Source organism: Rhamphochromis longiceps, linkage group LG12 (genome assembly GCF_057381845.1).
Source record: "Rhamphochromis longiceps isolate RC_006_pf linkage group LG12, R_longiceps_female_GT1.1, whole genome shotgun sequence".
In the NCBI taxonomy this organism is placed as follows: Eukaryota; Metazoa; Chordata; class Actinopteri; order Cichliformes; family Cichlidae; genus Rhamphochromis; species Rhamphochromis longiceps.
Genome location: NC_140568.1, coordinates 45,280,398 through 45,306,588, shown reverse-complemented (window position 1 = coordinate 45,306,588; position 26,191 = coordinate 45,280,398). Strand labels below are relative to the sequence as shown.

At 50.1% G+C, this 26,191-nt stretch overlaps 32 non-coding genes across 32 annotated transcripts; all 32 read left to right on the top strand.

Annotated features, from left to right (window-relative positions):
- The first annotated feature begins 275 nt into the window (after window positions 1–275).
- On the top strand, window positions 276–348 carry trnaa-agc (transfer RNA alanine (anticodon AGC)). The gene has a single exon. It is a non-coding gene; the product is annotated as a tRNA-Ala (tRNA).
- Window positions 349–1,784: 1,436 nt separating this feature from the next.
- Window positions 1,785–1,866, top strand: trnas-gcu (transfer RNA serine (anticodon GCU)). Its single transcript has one exon. It is a non-coding gene; the product is annotated as a tRNA-Ser (tRNA).
- A 526-nt stretch (window positions 1,867–2,392) lies between these two features.
- trnaa-agc (transfer RNA alanine (anticodon AGC)) lies at window positions 2,393–2,465 on the top strand. The gene has a single exon. It is a non-coding gene; the product is annotated as a tRNA-Ala (tRNA).
- A 681-nt stretch (window positions 2,466–3,146) lies between these two features.
- Window positions 3,147–3,219, top strand: trnaa-ugc (transfer RNA alanine (anticodon UGC)). The gene has a single exon. It is a non-coding gene; the product is annotated as a tRNA-Ala (tRNA).
- Window positions 3,220–3,901: 682 nt separating this feature from the next.
- Window positions 3,902–3,983, top strand: trnas-gcu (transfer RNA serine (anticodon GCU)). Its single transcript has one exon. It is a non-coding gene; the product is annotated as a tRNA-Ser (tRNA).
- Window positions 3,984–4,509: 526 nt separating this feature from the next.
- Window positions 4,510–4,582, top strand: trnaa-agc (transfer RNA alanine (anticodon AGC)). Its single transcript has one exon. It is a non-coding gene; the product is annotated as a tRNA-Ala (tRNA).
- A 681-nt stretch (window positions 4,583–5,263) lies between these two features.
- Window positions 5,264–5,336, top strand: trnaa-ugc (transfer RNA alanine (anticodon UGC)). Its single transcript has one exon. It is a non-coding gene; the product is annotated as a tRNA-Ala (tRNA).
- A 682-nt stretch (window positions 5,337–6,018) lies between these two features.
- trnas-gcu (transfer RNA serine (anticodon GCU)) lies at window positions 6,019–6,100 on the top strand. The gene has a single exon. It is a non-coding gene; the product is annotated as a tRNA-Ser (tRNA).
- A 526-nt stretch (window positions 6,101–6,626) lies between these two features.
- On the top strand, window positions 6,627–6,699 carry trnaa-agc (transfer RNA alanine (anticodon AGC)). The gene has a single exon. It is a non-coding gene; the product is annotated as a tRNA-Ala (tRNA).
- Window positions 6,700–8,135: 1,436 nt separating this feature from the next.
- Window positions 8,136–8,217, top strand: trnas-gcu (transfer RNA serine (anticodon GCU)). The gene has a single exon. It is a non-coding gene; the product is annotated as a tRNA-Ser (tRNA).
- Window positions 8,218–8,743: 526 nt separating this feature from the next.
- trnaa-agc (transfer RNA alanine (anticodon AGC)) lies at window positions 8,744–8,816 on the top strand. Its single transcript has one exon. It is a non-coding gene; the product is annotated as a tRNA-Ala (tRNA).
- Window positions 8,817–9,497: 681 nt separating this feature from the next.
- On the top strand, window positions 9,498–9,570 carry trnaa-ugc (transfer RNA alanine (anticodon UGC)). Its single transcript has one exon. It is a non-coding gene; the product is annotated as a tRNA-Ala (tRNA).
- Window positions 9,571–10,252: 682 nt separating this feature from the next.
- trnas-gcu (transfer RNA serine (anticodon GCU)) lies at window positions 10,253–10,334 on the top strand. Its single transcript has one exon. It is a non-coding gene; the product is annotated as a tRNA-Ser (tRNA).
- Window positions 10,335–10,860: 526 nt separating this feature from the next.
- Window positions 10,861–10,933, top strand: trnaa-agc (transfer RNA alanine (anticodon AGC)). The gene has a single exon. It is a non-coding gene; the product is annotated as a tRNA-Ala (tRNA).
- A 681-nt stretch (window positions 10,934–11,614) lies between these two features.
- Window positions 11,615–11,687, top strand: trnaa-ugc (transfer RNA alanine (anticodon UGC)). Its single transcript has one exon. It is a non-coding gene; the product is annotated as a tRNA-Ala (tRNA).
- Window positions 11,688–12,369: 682 nt separating this feature from the next.
- On the top strand, window positions 12,370–12,451 carry trnas-gcu (transfer RNA serine (anticodon GCU)). Its single transcript has one exon. It is a non-coding gene; the product is annotated as a tRNA-Ser (tRNA).
- Window positions 12,452–12,977: 526 nt separating this feature from the next.
- On the top strand, window positions 12,978–13,050 carry trnaa-agc (transfer RNA alanine (anticodon AGC)). The gene has a single exon. It is a non-coding gene; the product is annotated as a tRNA-Ala (tRNA).
- Window positions 13,051–13,731: 681 nt separating this feature from the next.
- Window positions 13,732–13,804, top strand: trnaa-ugc (transfer RNA alanine (anticodon UGC)). The gene has a single exon. It is a non-coding gene; the product is annotated as a tRNA-Ala (tRNA).
- Window positions 13,805–14,486: 682 nt separating this feature from the next.
- Window positions 14,487–14,568, top strand: trnas-gcu (transfer RNA serine (anticodon GCU)). The gene has a single exon. It is a non-coding gene; the product is annotated as a tRNA-Ser (tRNA).
- Window positions 14,569–15,094: 526 nt separating this feature from the next.
- Window positions 15,095–15,167, top strand: trnaa-agc (transfer RNA alanine (anticodon AGC)). The gene has a single exon. It is a non-coding gene; the product is annotated as a tRNA-Ala (tRNA).
- Window positions 15,168–15,848: 681 nt separating this feature from the next.
- trnaa-ugc (transfer RNA alanine (anticodon UGC)) lies at window positions 15,849–15,921 on the top strand. Its single transcript has one exon. It is a non-coding gene; the product is annotated as a tRNA-Ala (tRNA).
- A 682-nt stretch (window positions 15,922–16,603) lies between these two features.
- trnas-gcu (transfer RNA serine (anticodon GCU)) lies at window positions 16,604–16,685 on the top strand. The gene has a single exon. It is a non-coding gene; the product is annotated as a tRNA-Ser (tRNA).
- A 526-nt stretch (window positions 16,686–17,211) lies between these two features.
- On the top strand, window positions 17,212–17,284 carry trnaa-agc (transfer RNA alanine (anticodon AGC)). The gene has a single exon. It is a non-coding gene; the product is annotated as a tRNA-Ala (tRNA).
- A 681-nt stretch (window positions 17,285–17,965) lies between these two features.
- trnaa-ugc (transfer RNA alanine (anticodon UGC)) lies at window positions 17,966–18,038 on the top strand. Its single transcript has one exon. It is a non-coding gene; the product is annotated as a tRNA-Ala (tRNA).
- Window positions 18,039–18,720: 682 nt separating this feature from the next.
- On the top strand, window positions 18,721–18,802 carry trnas-gcu (transfer RNA serine (anticodon GCU)). Its single transcript has one exon. It is a non-coding gene; the product is annotated as a tRNA-Ser (tRNA).
- A 526-nt stretch (window positions 18,803–19,328) lies between these two features.
- trnaa-agc (transfer RNA alanine (anticodon AGC)) lies at window positions 19,329–19,401 on the top strand. Its single transcript has one exon. It is a non-coding gene; the product is annotated as a tRNA-Ala (tRNA).
- A 1,436-nt stretch (window positions 19,402–20,837) lies between these two features.
- On the top strand, window positions 20,838–20,919 carry trnas-gcu (transfer RNA serine (anticodon GCU)). The gene has a single exon. It is a non-coding gene; the product is annotated as a tRNA-Ser (tRNA).
- Window positions 20,920–21,445: 526 nt separating this feature from the next.
- On the top strand, window positions 21,446–21,518 carry trnaa-agc (transfer RNA alanine (anticodon AGC)). Its single transcript has one exon. It is a non-coding gene; the product is annotated as a tRNA-Ala (tRNA).
- Window positions 21,519–22,954: 1,436 nt separating this feature from the next.
- On the top strand, window positions 22,955–23,036 carry trnas-gcu (transfer RNA serine (anticodon GCU)). The gene has a single exon. It is a non-coding gene; the product is annotated as a tRNA-Ser (tRNA).
- Window positions 23,037–23,562: 526 nt separating this feature from the next.
- On the top strand, window positions 23,563–23,635 carry trnaa-agc (transfer RNA alanine (anticodon AGC)). Its single transcript has one exon. It is a non-coding gene; the product is annotated as a tRNA-Ala (tRNA).
- A 1,436-nt stretch (window positions 23,636–25,071) lies between these two features.
- On the top strand, window positions 25,072–25,153 carry trnas-gcu (transfer RNA serine (anticodon GCU)). Its single transcript has one exon. It is a non-coding gene; the product is annotated as a tRNA-Ser (tRNA).
- A 526-nt stretch (window positions 25,154–25,679) lies between these two features.
- trnaa-agc (transfer RNA alanine (anticodon AGC)) lies at window positions 25,680–25,752 on the top strand. Its single transcript has one exon. It is a non-coding gene; the product is annotated as a tRNA-Ala (tRNA).
- The last annotated feature ends 439 nt before the right edge of the window (window positions 25,753–26,191 follow it).

The following is a 26,191-nucleotide window of genomic DNA, read 5'->3' as shown; positions in this document are numbered from 1 at the left end:
TGATTAGAAGCACCTCCCTCAGTTGGCTTCATTCAATGTGAATTAGCAGTGGCTCTAGTCCACAGTCCCTTGGATGTCCAGTCTCCTCAGTCTGTCTCTAAGGCTGATGGCATTCAGTCACGTTAGCATGACAGTGGATTGTCAGCGAGCCGCCTTAGTCTCTCAGCCACCTCCTGGGCGCTTTGCAGATTTCAGGATTTGTGCCCCTTCCCTATTTTGATCATACAACAAGTATGGACAAAGTGTAGCCTGTAATAAGTAAGACATGTGGCACAGGGGAGTTAGCTCAAATGGTAGAGCGCTCGCTTAGCATGCGAGAGGTAGCGGGATCGACGCCCGCATTCTCCATTTGACACTTTGCTAGTCAGTGTCCCAATTGAATGCATGTGGCTTCCTTTGGCAAATCTTTATTTCACAGGTGTCGAACTCCAGGCCTCGAGGGCCGGTGTCCTGCAGGTTTCAGATGTATTCTTGATCCATCATAGGGGATTCAAATGGCTAAATTACCTCCTCAACATTTCTTGAAGTTCTCCAGAGGCCTGGTAATGAACTAATCATTTGATTCAGGTGTGTTGACCCAGGGTTATACCTAAAACCTGCAGGACACCGGCCCTCGAGGCCTGATGTTGTACACCCCAGGTTTATTTGCACTTCTCCGCTCACTACCTTTCAGGTACTACCATGTTAACGCTGGCTTCAAACCTCATCAATCTTTGACCATATGAAGTGATTGTCTCCCCTCTTACCCTCACAATACTGGCCGATGGCAGCAAAGAGTCCCCCGGCCCAGTCTGACATCTCTTTTCTCCAGAAGCAGCTGAAAGGGGCTTCCAGTGACACTCTCCTGGCGTACTGCGTAGGGCCCAGACTTGAATCGCTCGGAAATGTCTCGTGTGAGTTACGATTGCACCAAAGGGTCTTGTTGTAGTTGACAAGCCCAGAAAACATTGAAAGGGGGGTGTTGTGATTAGTTCCACCTGAGCTGAGGCTCCGTATGGCACGATGAAGCTGCAGCGCTCAACCCTCAATGGGGAATTAGCTCAAATGGTAGAGCGCTCGCTTTGCATGTGAGAGGCAGCGGGATCGATACCCGCGTTCTCCAGGACACTTTTGGACATCCGCGAGGAGACCCAAAGCCATGCGTGTAGCCAATCCATTGGGTGTGGGTGGAGAACAAATTCAGGGGTGATTTGTCACACAAGGATAGCAGCAAGTGCGAAAGGCAAGCTTTAGAAGATGGTAGTGAGAGCTGCTCTGATGTGTGGCACAGATGGAGTCTGCAGAGTTGAAGATGATAAGCTTTTGCTTGGGAGTGTCCAGGATGGAACAGATGTGAAATGACCACGTGCGAGGGACAGCTGGGGTTGAGCCGTTTGCAGACGACGTTAGGCCAGCAAGGCTGAGGTGATTTGCACATGTGCAGAGGAGGGATATAAGATATACTGGGAAAAGGGTGTTAAATACGGAGCGGCTGGGCAGGAGAATAAGAGAAAGACCAAAGACAACGTTCATAGACGTAGCCAAGTAGGACATGCAGAGGGTTGGTGTGACAGAGGAGAATGCTAGGGGCAGGGTGAGATGGAGGCAGACGATCCACTCTGGCAACCCCCAAGAAGAACAGGCTCAAAGAAGAAGCCAGCATCACTCCAGGCTTCTACCAAAGTGTTACGCAGCCCCTCGTCGGGGATCTGGAGTCAATCTCCCTGCGTCCATACACCAGCGATCAGCTCACACATTATCCCTCGTCAATTCCCAATGCTACTGGCAAAGAGCGGTGTGCGGCAGATGAGGTGGCCGAGAGGTTAAGGCGATGGACTGCTAATCCATTGTGCTGTGCACGCGTGGGTTCGAATCCCATCCTCGTCGAGAGCTCTTTCTGCTTATGTTGATGCATCTTGTCAGTGTAAGATTGGCTGCCAAAGCAGGCATGATGCAATGCTCTTCTTTGGCTCAGTATTCACTTTAGTTCACCATGTGGTCTTGTTGCACAGGTCATGTTAAAGACAATGGTCTGCTAATACAGTAGTAGAAAGACGTTCTGCTTCCAGAATAGCAACATTCCTAATGGCCAACTTGCCCTACACTGAAAACCAAGGGGAGGAGGTCGGTAAGCATATTGATTAGAAGCACCTCCCTCAGTTGGCTTCATTCAATGTGAATTAGCAGTGGCTCTAGTCCACAGTCCCTTGGATGTCCAGTCTCCTCAGTCTGTCTCTAAGGCTGATGGCATTCAGTCACGTTAGCATGACAGTGGATTGTCAGCGAGCCGCCTTAGTCTCTCAGCCACCTCCTGGGCGCTTTGCAGATTTCAGGATTTGTGCCCCTTCCCTATTTTGATCATACAACAAGTATGGACAAAGTGTAGCCTGTAATAAGTAAGACATGTGGTACAGGGGAGTTAGCTCAAATGGTAGAGCGCTCGCTTAGCATGCGAGAGGTAGCGGGATCGACGCCCGCATTCTCCATTTGACACTTTGCTAGTCAGTGTCCCAATTGAATGCATGTGGCTTCCTTTGGCAAATCTTTATTTCACAGGTGTCGAACTCCAGGCCTCGAGGGCCGGTGTCCTGCAGGTTTCAGATGTATTCTTGATCCATCATAGGGGATTCAAATGGCTAAATTACCTCCTCAACATTTCTTGAAGTTCTCCAGAGGCCTGGTAATGAACTAATCATTTGATTCAGGTGTGTTGACCCAGGGTTATACCTAAAACCTGCAGGACACCGGCCCTCGAGGCCTGATGTTGTACACCCCAGGTTTATTTGCACTTCTCCGCTCACTACCTTTCAGGTACTACCATGTTAACGCTGGCTTCAAACCTCATCAATCTTTGACCATATGAAGTGATTGTCTCCCCTCTTACCCTCACAATACTGGCCGATGGCAGCAAAGAGTCCCCCGGCCCAGTCTGACATCTCTTTTCTCCAGAAGCAGCTGAAAGGGGCTTCCAGTGACACTCTCCTGGCGTACTGCGTAGGGCCCAGACTTGAATCGCTCGGAAATGTCTCGTGTGAGTTACGATTGCACCAAAGGGTCTTGTTGTAGTTGACATGCCCAGAAAACATTGAAAGGGGGGTGTTGTGATTAGTTCCACCTGAGCTGAGGCTCCGTATGGCACGATGAAGCTGCAGCGCTCAACCCTCAATGGGGAATTAGCTCAAATGGTAGAGCGCTCGCTTTGCATGTGAGAGGCAGCGGGATCGATACCCGCATTCTCCAGGACACTTTTGGACATCCGCGAGGAGACCCAAAGCCATGCGTGTAGCCAATCCATTGGGTGTGGGTGGAGAACAAATTCAGGGGTGATTTGTCACACAAGGATAGCAGCAAGTGCGAAAGGCAAGCTTTAGAAGATGGTAGTGAGAGCTGCTCTGATGTGTGGCACAGATGGAGTCTGCAGAGTTGAAGATGATAAGCTTTTGCTTGGGAGTGTCCAGGATGGAACAGATGTGAAATGACCACGTGCGAGGGACAGCTGGGGTTGAGCCGTTTGCAGACGACGTTAGGCCAGCAAGGCTGAGGTGATTTGCACATGTGCAGAGGAGGGATATAAGATATACTGGGAAAAGGGTGTTAAATACGGAGCGGCTGGGCAGGAGAATAAGAGAAAGACCAAAGACAACGTTCATAGACGTAGCCAAGTAGGACATGCAGAGGGTTGGTGTGACAGAGGAGAATGCTAGGGGCAGGGTGAGATGGAGGCAGACGATCCACTCTGGCAACCCCCAAGAAGAACAGGCTCAAAGAAGAAGCCAGCATCACTCCAGGCTTCTACCAAAGTGTTACGCAGCCCCTCGTCGGGGATCTGGAGTCAATCTCCCTGCGTCCATACACCAGCGATCAGCTCACACATTATCCCTCGTCAATTCCCAATGCTACTGGCAAAGAGCGGTGTGCGGCAGATGAGGTGGCCGAGAGGTTAAGGCGATGGACTGCTAATCCATTGTGCTGTGCACGCGTGGGTTCGAATCCCATCCTCGTCGAGAGCTCTTTCTGCTTATGTTGATGCATCTTGTCAGTGTAAGATTGGCTGCCAAAGCAGGCATGATGCAATGCTCTTCTTTGGCTCAGTATTCACTTTAGTTCACCATGTGGTCTTGTTGCACAGGTCATGTTAAAGACAATGGTCTGCTAATACAGTAGTAGAAAGACGTTCTGCTTCCAGAATAGCAACATTCCTAATGGCCAACTTGCCCTACACTGAAAACCAAGGGGAGGAGGTCGGTAAGCATATTGATTAGAAGCACCTCCCTCAGTTGGCTTCATTCAATGTGAATTAGCAGTGGCTCTAGTCCACAGTCCCTTGGATGTCCAGTCTCCTCAGTCTGTCTCTAAGGCTGATGGCATTCAGTCACGTTAGCATGACAGTGGATTGTCAGCGAGCCGCCTTAGTCTCTCAGCCACCTCCTGGGCGCTTTGCAGATTTCAGGATTTGTGCCCCTTCCCTATTTTGATCATACAACAAGTATGGACAAAGTGTAGCCTGTAATAAGTAAGACATGTGGCACAGGGGAGTTAGCTCAAATGGTAGAGCGCTCGCTTAGCATGCGAGAGGTAGCGGGATCGACGCCCGCATTCTCCATTTGACACTTTGCTAGTCAGTGTCCCAATTGAATGCATGTGGCTTCCTTTGGCAAATCTTTATTTCACAGGTGTCGAACTCCAGGCCTCGAGGGCCGGTGTCCTGCAGGTTTCAGATGTATTCTTGATCCATCATAGGGGATTCAAATGGCTAAATTACCTCCTCAACATTTCTTGAAGTTCTCCAGAGGCCTGGTAATGAACTAATCATTTGATTCAGGTGTGTTGACCCAGGGTTATACCTAAAACCTGCAGGACACCGGCCCTCGAGGCCTGATGTTGTACACCCCAGGTTTATTTGCACTTCTCCGCTCACTACCTTTCAGGTACTACCATGTTAACGCTGGCTTCAAACCTCATCAATCTTTGACCATATGAAGTGATTGTCTCCCCTCTTACCCTCACAATACTGGCCGATGGCAGCAAAGAGTCCCCCGGCCCAGTCTGACATCTCTTTTCTCCAGAAGCAGCTGAAAGGGGCTTCCAGTGACACTCTCCTGGCGTACTGCGTAGGGCCCAGACTTGAATCGCTCGGAAATGTCTCGTGTGAGTTACGATTGCACCAAAGGGTCTTGTTGTAGTTGACATGCCCAGAAAACATTGAAAGGGGGGTGTTGTGATTAGTTCCACCTGAGCTGAGGCTCCGTATGGCACGATGAAGCTGCAGCGCTCAACCCTCAATGGGGAATTAGCTCAAATGGTAGAGCGCTCGCTTTGCATGTGAGAGGCAGCGGGATCGATACCCGCATTCTCCAGGACACTTTTGGACATCCGCGAGGAGACCCAAAGCCATGCGTGTAGCCAATCCATTGGGTGTGGGTGGAGAACAAATTCAGGGGTGATTTGTCACACAAGGATAGCAGCAAGTGCGAAAGGCAAGCTTTAGAAGATGGTAGTGAGAGCTGCTCTGATGTGTGGCACAGATGGAGTCTGCAGAGTTGAAGATGATAAGCTTTTGCTTGGGAGTGTCCAGGATGGAACAGATGTGAAATGACCACGTGCGAGGGACAGCTGGGGTTGAGCCGTTTGCAGACGACGTTAGGCCAGCAAGGCTGAGGTGATTTGCACATGTGCAGAGGAGGGATATAAGATATACTGGGAAAAGGGTGTTAAATACGGAGCGGCTGGGCAGGAGAATAAGAGAAAGACCAAAGACAACGTTCATAGACGTAGCCAAGTAGGACATGCAGAGGGTTGGTGTGACAGAGGAGAATGCTAGGGGCAGGGTGAGATGGAGGCAGACGATCCACTCTGGCAACCCCCAAGAAGAACAGGCTCAAAGAAGAAGCCAGCATCACTCCAGGCTTCTACCAAAGTGTTACGCAGCCCCTCGTCGGGGATCTGGAGTCAATCTCCCTGCGTCCATACACCAGCGATCAGCTCACACATTATCCCTCGTCAATTCCCAATGCTACTGGCAAAGAGCGGTGTGCGGCAGATGAGGTGGCCGAGAGGTTAAGGCGATGGACTGCTAATCCATTGTGCTGTGCACGCGTGGGTTCGAATCCCATCCTCGTCGAGAGCTCTTTCTGCTTATGTTGATGCATCTTGTCAGTGTAAGATTGGCTGCCAAAGCAGGCATGATGCAATGCTCTTCTTTGGCTCAGTATTCACTTTAGTTCACCATGTGGTCTTGTTGCACAGGTCATGTTAAAGACAATGGTCTGCTAATACAGTAGTAGAAAGACGTTCTGCTTCCAGAATAGCAACATTCCTAATGGCCAACTTGCCCTACACTGAAAACCAAGGGGAGGAGGTCGGTAAGCATATTGATTAGAAGCACCTCCCTCAGTTGGCTTCATTCAATGTGAATTAGCAGTGGCTCTAGTCCACAGTCCCTTGGATGTCCAGTCTCCTCAGTCTGTCTCTAAGGCTGATGGCATTCAGTCACGTTAGCATGACAGTGGATTGTCAGCGAGCCGCCTTAGTGTCTCAGCCACCTCCTGGGCGCTTTGCAGATTTCAGGATTTGTGCCCCTTCCCTATTTTGATCATACAACAAGTATGGACAAAGTGTAGCCTGTAATAAGTAAGACATGTGGCACAGGGGAGTTAGCTCAAATGGTAGAGCGCTCGCTTAGCATGCGAGAGGTAGCGGGATCGACGCCCGCATTCTCCATTTGACACTTTGCTAGTCAGTGTCCCAATTGAATGCATGTGGCTTCCTTTGGCAAATCTTTATTTCACAGGTGTCGAACTCCAGGCCTCGAGGGCCGGTGTCCTGCAGGTTTCAGATGTATTCTTGATCCATCATAGGGGATTCAAATGGCTAAATTACCTCCTCAACATTTCTTGAAGTTCTCCAGAGGCCTGGTAATGAACTAATCATTTGATTCAGGTGTGTTGACCCAGGGTTATACCTAAAACCTGCAGGACACCGGCCCTCGAGGCCTGATGTTGTACACCCCAGGTTTATTTGCACTTCTCCGCTCACTACCTTTCAGGTACTACCATGTTAACGCTGGCTTCAAACCTCATCAATCTTTGACCATATGAAGTGATTGTCTCCCCTCTTACCCTCACAATACTGGCCGATGGCAGCAAAGAGTCCCCCGGCCCAGTCTGACATCTCTTTTCTCCAGAAGCAGCTGAAAGGGGCTTCCAGTGACACTCTCCTGGCGTACTGCGTAGGGCCCAGACTTGAATCGCTCGGAAATGTCTCGTGTGAGTTACGATTGCACCAAAGGGTCTTGTTGTAGTTGACAAGCCCAGAAAACATTGAAAGGGGGGTGTTGTGATTAGTTCCACCTGAGCTGAGGCTCCGTATGGCACGATGAAGCTGCAGCGCTCAACCCTCAATGGGGAATTAGCTCAAATGGTAGAGCGCTCGCTTTGCATGTGAGAGGCAGCGGGATCGATACCCGCGTTCTCCAGGACACTTTTGGACATCCGCGAGGAGACCCAAAGCCATGCGTGTAGCCAATCCATTGGGTGTGGGTGGAGAACAAATTCAGGGGTGATTTGTCACACAAGGATAGCAGCAAGTGCGAAAGGCAAGCTTTAGAAGATGGTAGTGAGAGCTGCTCTGATGTGTGGCACAGATGGAGTCTGCAGAGTTGAAGATGATAAGCTTTTGCTTGGGAGTGTCCAGGATGGAACAGATGTGAAATGACCACGTGCGAGGGACAGCTGGGGTTGAGCCGTTTGCAGACGACGTTAGGCCAGCAAGGCTGAGGTGATTTGCACATGTGCAGAGGAGGGATATAAGATATACTGGGAAAAGGGTGTTAAATACGGAGCGGCTGGGCAGGAGAATAAGAGAAAGACCAAAGACAACGTTCATAGACGTAGCCAAGTAGGACATGCAGAGGGTTGGTGTGACAGAGGAGAATGCTAGGGGCAGGGTGAGATGGAGGCAGACGATCCACTCTGGCAACCCCCAAGAAGAACAGGCTCAAAGAAGAAGCCAGCATCACTCCAGGCTTCTACCAAAGTGTTACGCAGCCCCTCGTCGGGGATCTGGAGTCAATCTCCCTGCGTCCATACACCAGCGATCAGCTCACACATTATCCCTCGTCAATTCCCAATGCTACTGGCAAAGAGCGGTGTGCGGCAGATGAGGTGGCCGAGAGGTTAAGGCGATGGACTGCTAATCCATTGTGCTGTGCACGCGTGGGTTCGAATCCCATCCTCGTCGAGAGCTCTTTCTGCTTATGTTGATGCATCTTGTCAGTGTAAGATTGGCTGCCAAAGCAGGCATGATGCAATGCTCTTCTTTGGCTCAGTATTCACTTTAGTTCACCATGTGGTCTTGTTGCACAGGTCATGTTAAAGACAATGGTCTGCTAATACAGTAGTAGAAAGACGTTCTGCTTCCAGAATAGCAACATTCCTAATGGCCAACTTGCCCTACACTGAAAACCAAGGGGAGGAGGTCGGTAAGCATATTGATTAGAAGCACCTCCCTCAGTTGGCTTCATTCAATGTGAATTAGCAGTGGCTCTAGTCCACAGTCCCTTGGATGTCCAGTCTCCTCAGTCTGTCTCTAAGGCTGATGGCATTCAGTCACGTTAGCATGACAGTGGATTGTCAGCGAGCCGCCTTAGTCTCTCAGCCACCTCCTGGGCGCTTTGCAGATTTCAGGATTTGTGCCCCTTCCCTATTTTGATCATACAACAAGTATGGACAAAGTGTAGCCTGTAATAAGTAAGACATGTGGCACAGGGGAGTTAGCTCAAATGGTAGAGCGCTCGCTTAGCATGCGAGAGGTAGCGGGATCGACGCCCGCATTCTCCATTTGACACTTTGCTAGTCAGTGTCCCAATTGAATGCATGTGGCTTCCTTTGGCAAATCTTTATTTCACAGGTGTCGAACTCCAGGCCTCGAGGGCCGGTGTCCTGCAGGTTTCAGATGTATTCTTGATCCATCATAGGGGATTCAAATGGCTAAATTACCTCCTCAACATTTCTTGAAGTTCTCCAGAGGCCTGGTAATGAACTACTCATTTGATTCAGGTGTGTTGACCCAGGGTTATACCTAAAACCTGCAGGACACCGGCCCTCGAGGCCTGATGTTGTACACCCCAGGTTTATTTGCACTTCTCCGCTCACTACCTTTCAGGTACTACCATGTTAACGCTGGCTTCAAACCTCATCAATCTTTGACCATATGAAGTGATTGTCTCCCCTCTTACCCTCACAATACTGGCCGATGGCAGCAAAGAGTCCCCCGGCCCAGTCTGACATCTCTTTTCTCCAGAAGCAGCTGAAAGGGGCTTCCAGTGACACTCTCCTGGCGTACTGCGTAGGGCCCAGACTTGAATCGCTCGGAAATGTCTCGTGTGAGTTACGATTGCACCAAAGGGTCTTGTTGTAGTTGACATGCCCAGAAAACATTGAAAGGGGGGTGTTGTGATTAGTTCCACCTGAGCTGAGGCTCCGTATGGCACGATGAAGCTGCAGCGCTCAACCCTCAATGGGGAATTAGCTCAAATGGTAGAGCGCTCGCTTTGCATGTGAGAGGCAGCGGGATCGATACCCGCATTCTCCAGGACACTTTTGGACATCCGCGAGGAGACCCAAAGCCATGCGTGTAGCCAATCCATTGGGTGTGGGTGGAGAACAAATTCAGGGGTGATTTGTCACACAAGGATAGCAGCAAGTGCGAAAGGCAAGCTTTAGAAGATGGTAGTGAGAGCTGCTCTGATGTGTGGCACAGATGGAGTCTGCAGAGTTGAAGATGATAAGCTTTTGCTTGGGAGTGTCCAGGATGGAACAGATGTGAAATGACCACGTGCGAGGGACAGCTGGGGTTGAGCCGTTTGCAGACGACGTTAGGCCAGCAAGGCTGAGGTGATTTGCACATGTGCAGAGGAGGGATATAAGATATACTGGGAAAAGGGTGTTAAATACGGAGCGGCTGGGCAGGAGAATAAGAGAAAGACCAAAGACAACGTTCATAGACGTAGCCAAGTAGGACATGCAGAGGGTTGGTGTGACAGAGGAGAATGCTAGGGGCAGGGTGAGATGGAGGCAGACGATCCACTCTGGCAACCCCCAAGAAGAACAGGCTCAAAGAAGAAGCCAGCATCACTCCAGGCTTCTACCAAAGTGTTACGCAGCCCCTCGTCGGGGATCTGGAGTCAATCTCCCTGCGTCCATACACCAGCGATCAGCTCACACATTATCCCTCGTCAATTCCCAATGCTACTGGCAAAGAGCGGTGTGCGGCAGATGAGGTGGCCGAGAGGTTAAGGCGATGGACTGCTAATCCATTGTGCTGTGCACGCGTGGGTTCGAATCCCATCCTCGTCGAGAGCTCTTTCTGCTTATGTTGATGCATCTTGTCAGTGTAAGATTGGCTGCCAAAGCAGGCATGATGCAATGCTCTTCTTTGGCTCAGTATTCACTTTAGTTCACCATGTGGTCTTGTTGCACAGGTCATGTTAAAGACAATGGTCTGCTAATACAGTAGTAGAAAGACGTTCTGCTTCCAGAATAGCAACATTCCTAATGGCCAACTTGCCCTACACTGAAAACCAAGGGGAGGAGGTCGGTAAGCATATTGATTAGAAGCACCTCCCTCAGTTGGCTTCATTCAATGTGAATTAGCAGTGGCTCTAGTCCACAGTCCCTTGGATGTCCAGTCTCCTCAGTCTGTCTCTAAGGCTGATGGCATTCAGTCACGTTAGCATGACAGTGGATTGTCAGCGAGCCGCCTTAGTCTCTCAGCCACCTCCTGGGCGCTTTGCAGATTTCAGGATTTGTGCCCCTTCCCTATTTTGATCATACAACAAGTATGGACAAAGTGTAGCCTGTAATAAGTAAGACATGTGGCACAGGGGAGTTAGCTCAAATGGTAGAGCGCTCGCTTAGCATGCGAGAGGTAGCGGGATCGACGCCCGCATTCTCCATTTGACACTTTGCTAGTCAGTGTCCCAATTGAATGCATGTGGCTTCCTTTGGCAAATCTTTATTTCACAGGTGTCGAACTCCAGGCCTCGAGGGCCGGTGTCCTGCAGGTTTCAGATGTATTCTTGATCCATCATAGGGGATTCAAATGGCTAAATTACCTCCTCAACATTTCTTGAAGTTCTCCAGAGGCCTGGTAATGAACTAATCATTTGATTCAGGTGTGTTGACCCAGGGTTATACCTAAAACCTGCAGGACACCGGCCCTCGAGGCCTGATGTTGTACACCCCAGGTTTATTTGCACTTCTCCGCTCACTACCTTTCAGGTACTACCATGTTAACGCTGGCTTCAAACCTCATCAATCTTTGACCATATGAAGTGATTGTCTCCCCTCTTACCCTCACAATACTGGCCGATGGCAGCAAAGAGTCCCCCGGCCCAGTCTGACATCTCTTTTCTCCAGAAGCAGCTGAAAGGGGCTTCCAGTGACACTCTCCTGGCGTACTGCGTAGGGCCCAGACTTGAATCGCTCGGAAATGTCTCGTGTGAGTTACGATTGCACCAAAGGGTCTTGTTGTAGTTGACATGCCCAGAAAACATTGAAAGGGGGGTGTTGTGATTAGTTCCACCTGAGCTGAGGCTCCGTATGGCACGATGAAGCTGCAGCGCTCAACCCTCAATGGGGAATTAGCTCAAATGGTAGAGCGCTCGCTTTGCATGTGAGAGGCAGCGGGATCGATACCCGCATTCTCCAGGACACTTTTGGACATCCGCGAGGAGACCCAAAGCCATGCGTGTAGCCAATCCATTGGGTGTGGGTGGAGAACAAATTCAGGGGTGATTTGTCACACAAGGATAGCAGCAAGTGCGAAAGGCAAGCTTTAGAAGATGGTAGTGAGAGCTGCTCTGATGTGTGGCACAGATGGAGTCTGCAGAGTTGAAGATGATAAGCTTTTGCTTGGGAGTGTCCAGGATGGAACAGATGTGAAATGACCACGTGCGAGGGACAGCTGGGGTTGAGCCGTTTGCAGACGACGTTAGGCCAGCAAGGCTGAGGTGATTTGCACATGTGCAGAGGAGGGATATAAGATATACTGGGAAAAGGGTGTTAAATACGGAGCGGCTGGGCAGGAGAATAAGAGAAAGACCAAAGACAACGTTCATAGACGTAGCCAAGTAGGACATGCAGAGGGTTGGTGTGACAGAGGAGAATGCTAGGGGCAGGGTGAGATGGAGGCAGACGATCCACTCTGGCAACCCCCAAGAAGAACAGGCTCAAAGAAGAAGCCAGCATCACTCCAGGCTTCTACCAAAGTGTTACGCAGCCCCTCGTCGGGGATCTGGAGTCAATCTCCCTGCGTCCATACACCAGCGATCAGCTCACACATTATCCCTCGTCAATTCCCAATGCTACTGGCAAAGAGCGGTGTGCGGCAGATGAGGTGGCCGAGAGGTTAAGGCGATGGACTGCTAATCCATTGTGCTGTGCACGCGTGGGTTCGAATCCCATCCTCGTCGAGAGCTCTTTCTGCTTATGTTGATGCATCTTGTCAGTGTAAGATTGGCTGCCAAAGCAGGCATGATGCAATGCTCTTCTTTGGCTCAGTATTCACTTTAGTTCACCATGTGGTCTTGTTGCACAGGTCATGTTAAAGACAATGGTCTGCTAATACAGTAGTAGAAAGACGTTCTGCTTCCAGAATAGCAACATTCCTAATGGCCAACTTGCCCTACACTGAAAACCAAGGGGAGGAGGTCGGTAAGCATATTGATTAGAAGCACCTCCCTCAGTTGGCTTCATTCAATGTGAATTAGCAGTGGCTCTAGTCCACAGTCCCTTGGATGTCCAGTCTCCTCAGTCTGTCTCTAAGGCTGATGGCATTCAGTCACGTTAGCATGACAGTGGATTGTCAGCGAGCCGCCTTAGTCTCTCAGCCACCTCCTGGGCGCTTTGCAGATTTCAGGATTTGTGCCCCTTCCCTATTTTGATCATACAACAAGTATGGACAAAGTGTAGCCTGTAATAAGTAAGACATGTGGCACAGGGGAGTTAGCTCAAATGGTAGAGCGCTCGCTTAGCATGCGAGAGGTAGCGGGATCGACGCCCGCATTCTCCATTTGACACTTTGCTAGTCAGTGTCCCAATTGAATGCATGTGGCTTCCTTTGGCAAATCTTTATTTCACAGGTGTCGAACTCCAGGCCTCGAGGGCCGGTGTCCTGCAGGTTTCAGATGTATTCTTGATCCATCATAGGGGATTCAAATGGCTAAATTACCTCCTCAACATTTCTTGAAGTTCTCCAGAGGCCTGGTAATGAACTAATCATTTGATTCAGGTGTGTTGACCCAGGGTTATACCTAAAACCTGCAGGACACCGGCCCTCGAGGCCTGATGTTGTACACCCCAGGTTTATTTGCACTTCTCCGCTCACTACCTTTCAGGTACTACCATGTTAACGCTGGCTTCAAACCTCATCAATCTTTGACCATATGAAGTGATTGTCTCCCCTCTTACCCTCACAATACTGGCCGATGGCAGCAAAGAGTCCCCCGGCCCAGTCTGACATCTCTTTTCTCCAGAAGCAGCTGAAAGGGGCTTCCAGTGACACTCTCCTGGCGTACTGCGTAGGGCCCAGACTTGAATCGCTCGGAAATGTCTCGTGTGAGTTACGATTGCACCAAAGGGTCTTGTTGTAGTTGACATGCCCAGAAAACATTGAAAGGGGGGTGTTGTGATTAGTTCCACCTGAGCTGAGGCTCCGTATGGCACGATGAAGCTGCAGCGCTCAACCCTCAATGGGGAATTAGCTCAAATGGTAGAGCGCTCGCTTTGCATGTGAGAGGCAGCGGGATCGATACCCGCATTCTCCAGGACACTTTTGGACATCCGCGAGGAGACCCAAAGCCATGCGTGTAGCCAATCCATTGGGTGTGGGTGGAGAACAAATTCAGGGGTGATTTGTCACACAAGGATAGCAGCAAGTGCGAAAGGCAAGCTTTAGAAGATGGTAGTGAGAGCTGCTCTGATGTGTGGCACAGATGGAGTCTGCAGAGTTGAAGATGATAAGCTTTTGCTTGGGAGTGTCCAGGATGGAACAGATGTGAAATGACCACGTGCGAGGGACAGCTGGGGTTGAGCCGTTTGCAGACGACGTTAGGCCAGCAAGGCTGAGGTGATTTGCACATGTGCAGAGGAGGGATATAAGATATACTGGGAAAAGGGTGTTAAATACGGAGCGGCTGGGCAGGAGAATAAGAGAAAGACCAAAGACAACGTTCATAGACGTAGCCAAGTAGGACATGCAGAGGGTTGGTGTGACAGAGGAGAATGCTAGGGGCAGGGTGAGATGGAGGCAGACGATCCACTCTGGCAACCCCCAAGAAGAACAGGCTCAAAGAAGAAGCCAGCATCACTCCAGGCTTCTACCAAAGTGTTACGCAGCCCCTCGTCGGGGATCTGGAGTCAATCTCCCTGCGTCCATACACCAGCGATCAGCTCACACATTATCCCTCGTCAATTCCCAATGCTACTGGCAAAGAGCGGTGTGCGGCAGATGAGGTGGCCGAGAGGTTAAGGCGATGGACTGCTAATCCATTGTGCTGTGCACGCGTGGGTTTGAATCCCATCCTCGTCGAGAGCTCTTTCTGCTTATGTTGATGCATCTTGTCAGTGTAAGATTGGCTGCCAAAGCAGGCATGATGCAATGCTCTTCTTTGGCTCAGTATTCACTTTAGTTCACCATGTGGTCTTGTTGCACAGGTCATGTTAAAGACAATGGTCTGCTAATACAGTAGTAGAAAGACGTTCTGCTTCCAGAATAGCAACATTCCTAATGGCCAACTTGCCCTACACTGAAAACCAAGGGGAGGAGGTCGGTAAGCATATTGATTAGAAGCACCTCCCTCAGTTGGCTTCATTCAATGTGAATTAGCAGTGGCTCTAGTCCACAGTCCCTTGGATGTCCAGTCTCCTCAGTCTGTCTCTAAGGCTGATGGCATTCAGTCACGTTAGCATGACAGTGGATTGTCAGCGAGCCGCCTTAGTCTCTCAGCCACCTCCTGGGCGCTTTGCAGATTTCAGGATTTGTGCCCCTTCGCTATTTTGATCATACAACAAGTATGGACAAAGTGTAGCCTGTAATAAGTAAGACATGTGGCACAGGGGAGTTAGCTCAAATGGTAGAGCGCTCGCTTAGCATGCGAGAGGTAGCGGGATCGACGCCCGCATTCTCCATTTGACACTTTGCTAGTCAGTGTCCCAATTGAATGCATGTGGCTTCCTTTGGCAAATCTTTATTTCACAGGTGTCGAACTCCAGGCCTCGAGGGCCGGTGTCCTGCAGGTTTCAGATGTATTCTTGATCCATCATAGGGGATTCAAATGGCTAAATTACCTCCTCAACATTTCTTGAAGTTCTCCAGAGGCCTGGTAATGAACTAATCATTTGATTCAGGTGTGTTGACCCAGGGTTATACCTAAAACCTGCAGGACACCGGCCCTCGAGGCCTGATGTTGTACACCCCAGGTTTATTTGCACTTCTCCGCTCACTACCTTTCAGGTACTACCATGTTAACGCTGGCTTCAAACCTCATCAATCTTTGACCATATGAAGTGATTGTCTCCCCTCTTACCCTCACAATACTGGCCGATGGCAGCAAAGAGTCCCCCGGCCCAGTCTGACATCTCTTTTCTCCAGAAGCAGCTGAAAGGGGCTTCCAGTGACACTCTCCTGGCGTACTGCGTAGGGCCCAGACTTGAATCGCTCGGAAATGTCTCGTGTGAGTTACGATTGCACCAAAGGGTCTTGTTGTAGTTGACATGCCCAGAAAACATTGAAAGGGGGGTGTTGTGATTAGTTCCACCTGAGCTGAGGCTCCGTATGGCACGATGAAGCTGCAGCGCTCAACCCTCAATGGGGAATTAGCTCAAATGGTAGAGCGCTCGCTTTGCATGTGAGAGGCAGCGGGATCGATACCCGCATTCTCCAGGACACTTTTGGACATCCGCGAGGAGACCCAAAGCCATGCGTGTAGCCAATCCATTGGGTGTGGGTGGAGAACAAATTCAGGGGTGATTTGTCACACAAGGATAGCAGCAAGTGCGAAAGGCAAGCTTTAGAAGATGGTAGTGAGAGCTGCTCTGATGTGTGGCACAGATGGAGTCTGCAGAGTTGAAGATGATAAGCTTTTGCTTGGGAGTGTCCAGGATGGAACAGATGTGAAATGACCACGTGCGAGGGACAGCTGGGGTTGAGCCGTTTGCAGACGACGTTAGGCCAGCAAGGCTGAGGTGATTTGCACATGTGCAGAGGAGGGATATAAGATATACTGGGAAAAGGGTGTTAAATACGGAGCGGCTGGGCAGGAGAATAAGAGAAAGACCAAAGACAACGTTCATAGACGTAGCCAAGTAGGACATGCAGAGGGTTGGTGTGACAGAGGAGAATGCTAGGGGCAGGGTGAGATGGAGGCAGACGATCCACTCTGGCAACCCCCAAGAAGAACAGGCTCAAAGAAGAAGCCAGCATCACTCCAGGCTTCTACCAAAGTGTTACGCAGCCCCTCGTCGGGGATCTGGAGTCAATCTCCCTGCGTCCATACACCAGCGATCAGCTCACACATTATCCCTCGTCAATTCCCAATGCTACTGGCAAAGAGCGGTGTGCGGCAGATGAGGTGGCCGAGAGGTTAAGGCGATGGACTGCTAATCCATTGTGCTGTGCACGCGTGGGTTCGAATCCCATCCTCGTCGAGAGCTCTTTCTGCTTATGTTGATGCATCTTGTCAGTGTAAGATTGGCTGCCAAAGCAGGCATGATGCAATGCTCTTCTTTGGCTCAGTATTCACTTTAGTTCACCATGTGGTCTTGTTGCACAGGTCATGTTAAAGACAATGGTCTGCTAATACAGTAGTAGAAAGACGTTCTGCTTCCAGAATAGCAACATTCCTAATGGCCAACTTGCCCTACACTGAAAACCAAGGGGAGGAGGTCGGTAAGCATATTGATTAGAAGCACCTCCCTCAGTTGGCTTCATTCAATGTGAATTAGCAGTGGCTCTAGTCCACAGTCCCTTGGATGTCCAGTCTCCTCAGTCTGTCTCTAAGGCTGATGGCATTCAGTCACGTTAGCATGACAGTGGATTGTCAGCGAGCCGCCTTAGTCTCTCAGCCACCTCCTGGGCGCTTTGCAGATTTCAGGATTTGTGCCCCTTCCCTATTTTGATCATACAACAAGTATGGACAAAGTGTAGCCTGTAATAAGTAAGACATGTGGCACAGGGGAGTTAGCTCAAATGGTAGAGCGCTCGCTTAGCATGCGAGAGGTAGCGGGATCGACGCCCGCATTCTCCATTTGACACTTTGCTAGTCAGTGTCCCAATTGAATGCATGTGGCTTCCTTTGGCAAATCTTTATTTCACAGGTGTCGAACTCCAGGCCTCGAGGGCCGGTGTCCTGCAGGTTTCAGATGTATTCTTGATCCATCATAGGGGATTCAAATGGCTAAATTACCTCCTCAACATTTCTTGAAGTTCTCCAGAGGCCTGGTAATGAACTAATCATTTGATTCAGGTGTGTTGACCCAGGGTTATACCTAAAACCTGCAGGACACCGGCCCTCGAGGCCTGATGTTGTACACCCCAGGTTTATTTGCACTTCTCCGCTCACTACCTTTCAGGTACTACCATGTTAACGCTGGCTTCAAACCTCATCAATCTTTGACCATATGAAGTGATTGTCTCCCCTCTTACCCTCACAATACTGGCCGATGGCAGCAAAGAGTCCCCCGGCCCAGTCTGACATCTCTTTTCTCCAGAAGCAGCTGAAAGGGGCTTCCAGTGACACTCTCCTGGCGTACTGCGTAGGGCCCAGACTTGAATCGCTCGGAAATGTCTCGTGTGAGTTACGATTGCACCAAAGGGTCTTGTTGTAGTTGACAAGCCCAGAAAACATTGAAAGGGGGGTGTTGTGATTAGTTCCACCTGAGCTGAGGCTCCGTATGGCACGATGAAGCTGCAGCGCTCAACCCTCAATGGGGAATTAGCTCAAATGGTAGAGCGCTCGCTTTGCATGTGAGAGGCAGCGGGATCGATACCCGCATTCTCCAGGACACTTTTGGACATCCGCGAGGAGACCCAAAGCCATGCGTGTAGCCAATCCATTGGGTGTGGGTGGAGAACAAATTCAGGGGTGATTTGTCACACAAGGATAGCAGCAAGTGCGAAAGGCAAGCTTTAGAAGATGGTAGTGAGAGCTGCTCTGATGTGTGGCACAGATGGAGTCTGCAGAGTTGAAGATGATAAGCTTTTGCTTGGGAGTGTCCAGGATGGAACAGATGTGAAATGACCACGTGCGAGGGACAGCTGGGGTTGAGCCGTTTGCAGACGACGTTAGGCCAGCAAGGCTGAGGTGATTTGCACATGTGCAGAGGAGGGATATAAGATATACTGGGAAAAGGGTGTTAAATACGGAGCGGCTGGGCAGGAGAATAAGAGAAAGACCAAAGACAACGTTCATAGACGTAGCCAAGTAGGACATGCAGAGGGTTGGTGTGACAGAGGAGAATGCTAGGGGCAGGGTGAGATGGAGGCAGACGATCCACTCTGGCAACCCCCAAGAAGAACAGGCTCAAAGAAGAAGCCAGCATCACTCCAGGCTTCTACCAAAGTGTTACGCAGCCCCTCGTCGGGGATCTGGAGTCAATCTCCCTGCGTCCATACACCAGCGATCAGCTCACACATTATCCCTCGTCAATTCCCAATGCTACTGGCAAAGAGCGGTGTGCGGCAGATGAGGTGGCCGAGAGGTTAAGGCGATGGACTGCTAATCCATTGTGCTGTGCACGCGTGGGTTCGAATCCCATCCTCGTCGAGAGCTCTTTCTGCTTATGTTGATGCATCTTGTCAGTGTAAGATTGGCTGCCAAAGCAGGCATGATGCAATGCTCTTCTTTGGCTCAGTATTCACTTTAGTTCACCATGTGGTCTTGTTGCACAGGTCATGTTAAAGACAATGGTCTGCTAATACAGTAGTAGAAAGACGTTCTGCTTCCAGAATAGCAACATTCCTAATGGCCAACTTGCCCTACACTGAAAACCAAGGGGAGGAGGTCGGTAAGCATATTGATTAGAAGCACCTCCCTCAGTTGGCTTCATTCAATGTGAATTAGCAGTGGCTCTAGTCCACAGTCCCTTGGATGTCCAGTCTCCTCAGTCTGTCTCTAAGGCTGATGGCATTCAGTCACGTTAGCATGACAGTGGATTGTCAGCGAGCCGCCTTAGTCTCTCAGCCACCTCCTGGGCGCTTTGCAGATTTCAGGATTTGTGCCCCTTCCCTATTTTGATCATACAACAAGTATGGACAAAGTGTAGCCTGTAATAAGTAAGACATGTGGCACAGGGGAGTTAGCTCAAATGGTAGAGCGCTCGCTTAGCATGCGAGAGGTAGCGGGATCGACGCCCGCATTCTCCATTTGACACTTTGCTAGTCAGTGTCCCAATTGAATGCATGTGGCTTCCTTTGGCAAATCTTTATTTCACAGGTGTCGAACTCCAGGCCTCGAGGGCCGGTGTCCTGCAGGTTTCAGATGTATTCTTGATCCATCATAGGGGATTCAAATGGCTAAATTACCTCCTCAACATTTCTTGAAGTTCTCCAGAGGCCTGGTAATGAACTAATCATTTGATTCAGGTGTGTTGACCCAGGGTTATACCTAAAACCTGCAGGACACCGGCCCTCGAGGCCTGATGTTGTACACCCCAGGTTTATTTGCACTTCTCCGCTCACTACCTTTCAGGTACTACCATGTTAACGCTGGCTTCAAACCTCATCAATCTTTGACCATATGAAGTGATTGTCTCCCCTCTTACCCTCACAATACTGGCCGATGGCAGCAAAGAGTCCCCCGGCCCAGTCTGACATCTCTTTTCTCCAGAAGCAGCTGAAAGGGGCTTCCAGTGACACTCTCCTGGCGTACTGCGTAGGGCCCAGACTTGAATCGCTCGGAAATGTCTCGTGTGAGTTACGATTGCACCAAAGGGTCTTGTTGTAGTTGACAAGCCCAGAAAACATTGAAAGGGGGGTGTTGTGATTAGTTCCACCTGAGCTGAGGCTCCGTATGGCACGATGAAGCTGCAGCGCTCAACCCTCAATGGGGAATTAGCTCAAATGGTAGAGCGCTCGCTTTGCATGTGAGAGGCAGCGGGATCGATACCCGCGTTCTCCAGGACACTTTTGGACATCCGCGAGGAGACCCAAAGCCATGCGTGTAGCCAATCCATTGGGTGTGGGTGGAGAACAAATTCAGGGGTGATTTGTCACACAAGGATAGCAGCAAGTGCGAAAGGCAAGCTTTAGAAGATGGTAGTGAGAGCTGCTCTGATGTGTGGCACAGATGGAGTCTGCAGAGTTGAAGATGATAAGCTTTTGCTTGGGAGTGTCCAGGATGGAACAGATGTGAAATGACCACGTGCGAGGGACAGCTGGGGTTGAGCCGTTTGCAGACGACGTTAGGCCAGCAAGGCTGAGGTGATTTGCACATGTGCAGAGGAGGGATATAAGATATACTGGGAAAAGGGTGTTAAATACGGAGCGGCTGGGCAGGAGAATAAGAGAAAGACCAAAGACAACGTTCATAGACGTAGCCAAGTAGGACATGCAGAGGGTTGGTGTGACAGAGGAGAATGCTAGGGGCAGGGTGAGATGGAGGCAGACGATCCACTCTGGCAACCCCCAAGAAGAACAGGCTCAAAGAAGAAGCCAGCATCACTCCAGGCTTCTACCAAAGTGTTACGCAGCCCCTCGTCGGGGATCTGGAGTCAATCTCCCTGCGTCCATACACCAGCGATCAGCTCACACATTATCCCTCGTCAATTCCCAATGCTACTGGCAAAGAGCGGTGTGCGGCAGATGAGGTGGCCGAGAGGTTAAGGCGATGGACTGCTAATCCATTGTGCTGTGCACGCGTGGGTTCGAATCCCATCCTCGTCGAGAGCTCTTTCTGCTTATGTTGATGCATCTTGTCAGTGTAAGATTGGCTGCCAAAGCAGGCATGATGCAATGCTCTTCTTTGGCTCAGTATTCACTTTAGTTCACCATGTGGTCTTGTTGCACAGGTCATGTTAAAGACAATGGTCTGCTAATACAGTAGTAGAAAGACGTTCTGCTTCCAGAATAGCAACATTCCTAATGGCCAACTTGCCCTACACTGAAAACCAAGGGGAGGAGGTCGGTAAGCATATTGATTAGAAGCACCTCCCTCAGTTGGCTTCATTCAATGTGAATTAGCAGTGGCTCTAGTCCACAGTCCCTTGGATGTCCAGTCTCCTCAGTCTGTCTCTAAGGCTGATGGCATTCAGTCACGTTAGCATGACAGTGGATTGTCAGCGAGCCGCCTTAGTCTCTCAGCCACCTCCTGGGCGCTTTGCAGATTTCAGGATTTGTGCCCCTTCCCTATTTTGATCATACAACAAGTATGGACAAAGTGTAGCCTGTAATAAGTAAGACATGTGGCACAGGGGAGTTAGCTCAAATGGTAGAGCGCTCGCTTAGCATGCGAGAGGTAGCGGGATCGACGCCCGCATTCTCCATTTGACACTTTGCTAGTCAGTGTCCCAATTGAATGCATGTGGCTTCCTTTGGCAAATCTTTATTTCACAGGTGTCGAACTCCAGGCCTCGAGGGCCGGTGTCCTGCAGGTTTCAGATGTATTCTTGATCCATCATAGGGGATTCAAATGGCTAAATTACCTCCTCAACATTTCTTGAAGTTCTCCAGAGGCCTGGTAATGAACTAATCATTTGATTCAGGTGTGTTGACCCAGGGTTATACCTAAAACCTGCAGGACACCGGCCCTCGAGGCCTGATGTTGTACACCCCAGGTTTATTTGCACTTCTCCGCTCACTACCTTTCAGGTACTACCATGTTAACGCTGGCTTCAAACCTCATCAATCTTTGACCATATGAAGTGATTGTCTCCCCTCTTACCCTCACAATACTGGCCGATGGCAGCAAAGAGTCCCCCGGCCCAGTCTGACATCTCTTTTCTCCAGAAGCAGCTGAAAGGGGCTTCCAGTGACACTCTCCTGGCGTACTGCGTAGGGCCCAGACTTGAATCGCTCGGAAATGTCTCGTGTGAGTTACGATTGCACCAAAGGGTCTTGTTGTAGTTGACAAGCCCAGAAAACATTGAAAGGGGGGTGTTGTGATTAGTTCCACCTGAGCTGAGGCTCCGTATGGCACGATGAAGCTGCAGCGCTCAACCCTCAATGGGGAATTAGCTCAAATGGTAGAGCGCTCGCTTTGCATGTGAGAGGCAGCGGGATCGATACCCGCGTTCTCCAGGACACTTTTGGACATCCGCGAGGAGACCCAAAGCCATGCGTGTAGCCAATCCATTGGGTGTGGGTGGAGAACAAATTCAGGGGTGATTTGTCACACAAGGATAGCAGCAAGTGCGAAAGGCAAGCTTTAGAAGATGGTAGTGAGAGCTGCTCTGATGTGTGGCACAGATGGAGTCTGCAGAGTTGAAGATGATAAGCTTTTGCTTGGGAGTGTCCAGGATGGAACAGATGTGAAATGACCACGTGCGAGGGACAGCTGGGGTTGAGCCGTTTGCAGACGACGTTAGGCCAGCAAGGCTGAGGTGATTTGCACATGTGCAGAGGAGGGATATAAGATATACTGGGAAAAGGGTGTTAAATACGGAGCGGCTGGGCAGGAGAATAAGAGAAAGACCAAAGACAACGTTCATAGACGTAGCCAAGTAGGACATGCAGAGGGTTGGTGTGACAGAGGAGAATGCTAGGGGCAGGGTGAGATGGAGGCAGACGATCCACTCTGGCAACCCCCAAGAAGAACAGGCTCAAAGAAGAAGCCAGCATCACTCCAGGCTTCTACCAAAGTGTTACGCAGCCCCTCGTCGGGGATCTGGAGTCAATCTCCCTGCGTCCATACACCAGCGATCAGCTCACACATTATCCCTCGTCAATTCCCAATGCTACTGGCAAAGAGCGGTGTGCGGCAGATGAGGTGGCCGAGAGGTTAAGGCGATGGACTGCTAATCCATTGTGCTGTGCACGCGTGGGTTCGAATCCCATCCTCGTCGAGAGCTCTTTCTGCTTATGTTGATGCATCTTGTCAGTGTAAGATTGGCTGCCAAAGCAGGCATGATGCAATGCTCTTCTTTGGCTCAGTATTCACTTTAGTTCACCATGTGGTCTTGTTGCACAGGTCATGTTAAAGACAATGGTCTGCTAATACAGTAGTAGAAAGACGTTCTGCTTCCAGAATAGCAACATTCCTAATGGCCCACTTGCCCTACACTGAAAACCAAGGGGAGGAGGTCGGTAAGCATATTGATTAGAAGCACCTCCCTCAGTTGGCTTCATTCAATGTGAATTAGCAGTGGCTCTAGTCCACAGTCCCTTGGATGTCCAGTCTCCTCAGTCTGTCTCTAAGGCTGATGGCATTCAGTCACGTTAGCATGACAGTGGATTGTCAGCGAGCCGCCTTAGTCTCTCAGCCACCTCCTGGGCGCTTTGCAGATTTCAGGATTTGTGCCCCTTCCCTATTTTGATCATACAACAAGTATGGACAAAGTGTAGCCTGTAATAAGTAAGACATGTGGCACAGGGGAGTTAGCTCAAATGGTAGAGCGCTCGCTTAGCATGCGAGAGGTAGCGGGATCGACGCCCGCATTCTCCATTTGACACTTTGCTAGTCAGTGTCCCAATTGAATGCATGTGGCTTCCTTTGGCAAATCTTTATTTCACAGGTGTCGAACTCCAGGCCTCGAGGGCCGGTGTCCTGCAGGTTTCAGATGTATTCTTGATCCATCATAGGGGATTCAAATGGCTAAATTACCTCCTCAACATTTCTTGAAGTTCTCCAGAGGCCTGGTAATGAACTAATCATTTGATTCAGGTGTGTTGACCCAGGGTTATACCTAAAACCTGCAGGACACCGGCCCTCGAGGCCTGATGTTGTACACCCCAGGTTTATTTGCACTTCTCCGCTCACTACCTTTCAGGTACTACCATGTTAACGCTGGCTTCAAACCTCATCAATCTTTGACCATATGAAGTGATTGTCTCCCCTCTTACCCTCACAATACTGGCCGATGGCAGCAAAGAGTCCCCCGGCCCAGTCTGACATCTCTTTTCTCCAGAAGCAGCTGAAAGGGGCTTCCAGTGACACTCTCCTGGCGTACTGCGTAGGGCCCAGACTTGAATCGCTCGGAAATGTCTCGTGTGAGTTACGATTGCACCAAAGGGTCTTGTTGTAGTTGACAAGCCCAGAAAACATTGAAAGGGGGGTGTTGTGATTAGTTCCACCTGAGCTGAGGCTCCGTATGGCACGATGAAGCTGCAGCGCTCAACCCTCAATGGGGAATTAGCTCAAATGGTAGAGCGCTCGCTTTGCATGTGAGAGGCAGCGGGATCGATACCCGCGTTCTCCAGGACACTTTTGGACATCCGCGAGGAGACCCAAAGCCATGCGTGTAGCCAATCCATTGGGTGTGGGTGGAGAACAAATTCAGGGGTGATTTGTCACACAAGGATAGCAGCAAGTGCGAAAGGCAAGCTTTAGAAGATGGTAGTGAGAGCTGCTCTGATGTGTGGCACAGATGGAGTCTGCAGAGTTGAAGATGATAAGCTTTTGCTTGGGAGTGTCCAGGATGGAACAGATGTGAAATGACCACGTGCGAGGGACAGCTGGGGTTGAGCCGTTTGCAGACGACGTTAGGCCAGCAAGGCTGAGGTGATTTGCACATGTGCAGAGGAGGGATATAAGATATACTGGGAAAAGGGTGTTAAATACGGAGCGGCTGGGCAGGAGAATAAGAGAAAGACCAAAGACAACGTTCATAGACGTAGCCAAGTAGGACATGCAGAGGGTTGGTGTGACAGAGGAGAATGCTAGGGGCAGGGTGAGATGGAGGCAGACGATCCACTCTGGCAACCCCCAAGAAGAACAGGCTCAAAGAAGAAGCCAGCATCACTCCAGGCTTCTACCAAAGTGTTACGCAGCCCCTCGTCGGGGATCTGGAGTCAATCTCCCTGCGTCCATACACCAGCGATCAGCTCACACATTATCCCTCGTCAATTCCCAATGCTACTGGCAAAGAGCGGTGTGCGGCAGATGAGGTGGCCGAGAGGTTAAGGCGATGGACTGCTAATCCATTGTGCTGTGCACGCGTGGGTTCGAATCCCATCCTCGTCGAGAGCTCTTTCTGCTTATGTTGATGCATCTTGTCAGTGTAAGATTGGCTGCCAAAGCAGGCATGATGCAATGCTCTTCTTTGGCTCAGTATTCACTTTAGTTCACCATGTGGTCTTGTTGCACAGGTCATGTTAAAGACAATGGTCTGCTAATACAGTAGTAGAAAGACGTTCTGCTTCCAGAATAGCAACATTCCTAATGGCCAACTTGCCCTACACTGAAAACCAAGGGGAGGAGGTCGGTAAGCATATTGATTAGAAGCACCTCCCTCAGTTGGCTTCATTCAATGTGAATTAGCAGTGGCTCTAGTCCACAGTCCCTTGGATGTCCAGTCTCCTCAGTCTGTCTCTAAGGCTGATGGCATTCAGTCACGTTAGCATGACAGTGGATTGTCAGCGAGCCGCCTTAGTCTCTCAGCCACCTCCTGGGCGCTTTGCAGATTTCAGGATTTGTGCCCCTTCCCTATTTTGATCATACAACAAGTATGGACAAAGTGTAGCCTGTAATAAGTAAGACATGTGGCACAGGGGAGTTAGCTCAAATGGTAGAGCGCTCGCTTAGCATGCGAGAGGTAGCGGGATCGACGCCCGCATTCTCCATTTGACACTTTGCTAGTCAGTGTCCCAATTGAATGCATGTGGCTTCCTTTGGCAAATCTTTATTTCACAGGTGTCGAACTCCAGGCCTCGAGGGCCGGTGTCCTGCAGGTTTCAGATGTATTCTTGATCCATCATAGGGGATTCAAATGGCTAAATTACCTCCTCAACATTTCTTGAAGTTCTCCAGAGGCCTGGTAATGAACTAATCATTTGATTCAGGTGTGTTGACCCAGGGTTATACCTAAAACCTGCAGGACACCGGCCCTCGAGGCCTGATGTTGTACACCCCAGGTTTATTTGCACTTCTCCGCTCACTACCTTTCAGGTACTACCATGTTAACGCTGGCTTCAAACCTCATCAATCTTTGACCATATGAAGTGATTGTCTCCCCTCTTACCCTCACAATACTGGCCGATGGCAGCAAAGAGTCCCCCGGCC